The 5,119-nt window shown below is 42.7% G+C and overlaps 1 non-coding gene across 1 annotated transcript; it reads left to right on the forward strand.

Annotated features, from left to right (window-relative positions):
- The first annotated feature begins 3,614 nt into the window (after positions 1-3,614).
- On the forward strand, positions 3,615-3,687 carry TRNAV-AAC (transfer RNA valine (anticodon AAC)). The gene has a single exon. It is a non-coding gene; the product is annotated as a tRNA-Val (tRNA).
- Positions 3,688-5,119: the final 1,432 nt, after the last annotated feature.

A 5,119-nucleotide genomic window follows, 5' to 3' on the forward strand; every position in this document is an offset into this window, starting at 1 on the left:
AAAGAAACCGAGCTGATGGCTCACCCCAACCGAGCCGGCTCGAGTGGAAAGAAACCGAGCTGATGGCTCACCCCAACCGAGCCGGCTCGAGTGGAAAGAAACCGAGCTGATGGCTCACCCCAACCGAGCCGGCTCGAGTGGAAAGAAACCGAGCTGATGGCTCACTCCAACCGAGCCGGCTCGAGTGGAAAGAAACCGAGCTGATGGCTCACCCCAACCGAGCCGGCTCGAGTGGAAAGAAACCGAGCTGATGGCTCACTCCAACCGAGCCGGCTCGAGTGGAAAGAAACCGAGCTGATGGCTCACCCCAACCGAGCCGGCTCGAGTGGAAAGAAACCGAGCTGATGGCTCACCCCAACCGAGCCGGCTCGAGTGGAAAGAAACCGAGCTGATGGCTCACCCCAACCGAGCCGGCTCGAGTGGAAAGAAACCGAGCTGATGGCTCACTCCAACCGAGCCGGCTCGAGTGGAAAGAAACCGAGCTGATGGCTCACCCCAACCGAGCCGGCTCGAGTGGAAAGAAACCGAGCTGATGGCTCACCCCAACCGAGCCGGCTCGAGTGGAAAGAAACCGAGCTGATGGCTCACCCCAACCGAGCCGGCTCGAGTGGAAAGAAACCGAGCTGATGGCTCACCCCAACCGAGCCGGCTCGAGTGGAAAGAAACCGAGCTGATGGCTCACCCCAACCGAGCCGGCTCGAGTGGAAAGAAACCGAGCTGATGGCTCACTCCAACCCAGCCGGCTCGAGTGGAAAGAAACCGAGCTGATGGCTTACTCCAACCGAGCCGGCTCGAGTGGAAAGAAACCGAGCTGATGGCTCACCCCAACCGAGCCGGCTCGAGTGGAAAGAAACCGAGCTGATGGCTCACCCCAACCGAGCCGGCTCGAGCCGATGCCTCACCTGAGCCGAGTTGGTGCCTCATCTCAACCGAGCCGGCTCGAGCTGTTCGCTCAGTTGAATCGAGCTGAGCCTGTTAACCTCACTACCCGGGTTGAGCTTCTGCTTTGGCTCAAAACTCCGACCGTGCAGGTCCCAGCCTTGGTGGTAAGAACTACAGTATATACTTATATTGGTGCTCACGACATTTAAGGCTGTCCCGTTATAAAAATCCATTGTCGTCTTCTTAATCGAGACGAGACGCGTGCATTGTTCCATCTCGTGAGCAACACTAAAAGTATTCCACATTATTGCTTTATCATACCTTTCGCTTTCCAGTCTAGTCAACAGTGATTTCAAAACGAGCGAGACATTTATCAAACTCGACTCGACTCGAAACTCGACCTCAAAACAGTGAATCGGCTCGGAACTCGACTCGAGAAAATTATCTTTGACTCGACTTGAATTCGCTTCGAGTTTCCAGCCAAGTCGGGTTTTAGCTCAACTTGTGCTTATCCCTAGGGAAAACGCATCATACAATGTTTTCTTTCACGCTTGTAAGTGAAGAGAACGTGAACCATGACGAAATATATCTCATTACACATTATTCTGAGCACAAAAAAGTATGGAGCTGCCGGTACCTAACACTTCCGACTTCCCTCCGAAGCATTGGATATCCATTGCTGTCCAGGCATATTTTCTGTTTACTTTGGACACTCCTTGAAATCAGGGTATATCTGAAAACTCTATTGAGAGCATATCTGAGAATTACACCCTGTATATCTCTTGAAAATTGACTAAACATGCACTTTTGGATTGTTTATGCCTGGCTTCCTTTACGCATGTAAAGATCACCATCCACAGTTTCGGAAATTCGAAATAGAGCCTGTTGAAATTTGGCTTTTTCGCGATTTTGGACAGCCCTATGCACTTTTCGCTCTAGGTCCATATGAACTTTTTCTCTTATTGTGATATGAGGAATCACCTCTTACAGTTTGTCGGTATAGTTCATTAACATCCTATATATATATAAACATCCCTATATATATATATATATATATATATATATATATATATATATATATATATATATATATATATATATAGGGATGTTTGGGAGGTGATTCCTGACACCAAGATAAAGTATAGACCAATCTGGGTACACAAATGCTTCTTTTCGGTGTTATAGGCTGCCGAAAATATGAAAAAGTGAAATGTATAGGTCCATAGCTCCGCCTATGAAACCTACCGTGGTCGGGTCAATACTTCACTTAGGAACTAATATGTGCGCTATCCAAAAATATATGGTTTAGAACCCTAAGATACTCACGCAACAATTTTTAGGTACTCATGCAATACAGGGAGTTTGGCAACGGGCATATAATTTGAAGTACTCAGCAGTTCCGGGAGGCCCTCTTAGAGCTCCGGGGGGCAGTGCTCCCAAAAAAACATGCCGGGAAGTAACACTATTCACCAACTACTTGTTGCGGAAGTACCGCAGGGCTCTGAAACGTGGATATTTGGATAGGGCACATACTAGTTCCTAAGTGAAGTCTTGACCCGACTACGGTAGGTTCCATAGTTTTGGAGCTATGGACCTCTAAACTCCATTTTTTCGTATTTTCGGCAGCCTATAACTCCTAAAGGAAGGATTTGTGCACCGAAGTTGGTCTATACTTTTCGTCTTATCTTGGTGTCAAGAATCACCTCCCAAACGTTGGCGGTGTTGTTTTGAAACACCCTATATACAGAGGGTTGATTAATTCGCGTCTCAATTTCATTTGTTCACTGTGCGAAAGTGGTATGAGGTAAAGCCGTGCAATTTGTTGTAACTTTAGAGGAAGTACATAAGTTTTGTTCCGCCGTAGAAGTATGTCACTTGTACTAAAGATTGAAGAGATATAGGGTCAAAGGTCAAATTTCGATTTTTTTCCCTTACGGTATTGCAATGGTAAATTCTGAAAGAGCCTCAACAAACGTAAATCGAAGTGATAACAAAGAAAAATCTGTATGGTATGATTCTATGTCGCAAGCCGACCAAATATGCGTCAATCAAGTGTCAAGGTCAGAGGTCACGGTCAGATCAAGGTCACAGGTAATTTTGAGGACCCATTTGAATACACTGAAAACAACGCAATGTCCGTACCTCATCATGCCAGTTCATAGATTATTTTGTAAAGATAGGGTTAAATAAATGTTTTCGTATACAACTTCCTTTATTTTAATATGATGTCATGAATGCTCATGTTTTAGTTTTCGAACTATATATATCAATTCGAACCAGTTTTCGCAAAATTTTGCTGACCAAATCTAAATGTAAAAACTATAAAAAAAACTTTTTTTATATATGCTATACCGTTTATCACAAAGTTAAACGCATATGATGCGTTGCGTTGACGCAAACCTATACGAAAAGAGAGCCTAAATTCATTGAGGTTTCATGAGAGAATCAAAATGGATTCCAAACATACCATCCTGAGATTAACTTCACTAGTGCTGCTATCTAGCGCAGAAGAAGCTTGAGCTATTAACTGTAATAGTGGTACCATCTATACGAGAATGGTTAAAATATCATATATTGCGGTTCTCATCATTAGATGAAAATAGTAATTTTAGTTACTCTAATGAGATCATACAAAGATGGTTTTGTTTGTTTGGAGATTAAGTATAACGTATGTACTGTGTGCTGATATTTGCTTATGTAAAATTTTGTATTTATGATGTCTTTCGTCAGGTGTTTCCGTGGTGTAGTGGTCATCACATCCGCCTAACACGCGGAAGGTCCCCGGTTCGATCCCGGGCGGAAACACGTAAATTTTTGTTTTAAAATTTTATGTATTATTTTTTTATGATTAAAACGTAAATGACAAAAACAACATTGTTTCTGTGATTTTCAAGATCTCTTTTGAAATAAATAATTAGAAAGTAACAACTTACAAATATTCATATACAGGCAAAAAAAAAAAAAAAAATCCTATTATATCCCTTTTCTCGCCTGTGAGAAACGTCGTTCGCTATACTGCATATTTCTGAAATAGTTTAGTAATATTTGTTAAGTATTCAATAGGAAATTTTTCAAAATACGATTCAACGAAATGGGTGATTCAATCCCTGAGTTAGTAGCCTAGTAGATATTGATGGCTGACTTTCTTTCGAAGATCATCATTTACGAGAAGCGGGGATTCCGCCAAACCCCCCAATACGGGGTGTCACCCTCCTAAACTTCGAGTAACCCCCCCCCCAAACTTCTGCCTTTATCCGAGCCTGAATAGGCAATTTTTCACAATTATTTCATGTTTTGTGCGAAGAAGTCCTATTTGAATATAGAACTCTCAAACAATTGAAAGAATAACGTTCTTCAAGGGATTTCTAATGAAACTTTCCTGTGAAGAATATAAATGTATTGTATTTCTTAATTTGTCAGCCCTGGCAACAAAACGTGTGCTTCTTCCAATCGGTACCGCTTCAGTGGAGAGATCATCTTCCAACAATGAATAGAGTTTTAACTTCAGAACTGTGCCGGTTCACTACAGGACACGTTAATAATTTGATGAAGGTGTCCTTGGAAGGATCTTGTTTACCTGATGTTTGAAGTAAAAATAAAAGTATTGAGGCTGATTTTGAAAATTTTATAAGTTGTGAACAGTCTCGTATCCAAGGAGGGTCTAGCCCCCCCCCCTAAATTTTTGCTACCCCCTAAAATTTTCACGGTAGGCTTGCAAATGAACTATAATATGGTTGGATCGGTCCATCCCTAACTTCACCCCCCCAAGGTGACCAGACGTCCCGTTTTAGCCGGGACAGTCCCTTATTTTCAACCGTTGTCCCGTTTTTTTTCTGATTCTCGAACGGGACGCCTAAATGTCCCGTTTTTAAGCAAACATGACCCAGGTGTCCCGTAATTATTATTCAAAATATAAATAGTCAATGTTAATTCTACACTCTTCCGTACTAACACTCATTGGGAAGATTCAGCCGTGCATAGAACTTCTGAATATCCAAATGAGAATTGAGTGTTCTGTGGATCAAGTGGGAATTGAGTGGGAATTCTGAGTGTTGAAGTAGTTAAAAGCATTTTTGGGTAGTACTTAAGTTAGAAACGCTGTGTTATTATTCTTACTTGTGTATTTTGTAAATTGAAAACACTGCTGAGTCCCAAAATGCAATGTGGAAGTCACCCCCCCTTCCCCGTCGCCGATTCGTATGCGTCCCGTTTTTGAAAGTAAAAGTTCTGGTCACCT

Source organism: Thermobia domestica, chromosome 1, assembly GCF_964235325.1.
Source record: "Thermobia domestica chromosome 1, izTheDome1.hap1.1, whole genome shotgun sequence".
NCBI classification, from domain to species: domain Eukaryota; kingdom Metazoa; phylum Arthropoda; class Insecta; order Zygentoma; family Lepismatidae; genus Thermobia; species Thermobia domestica.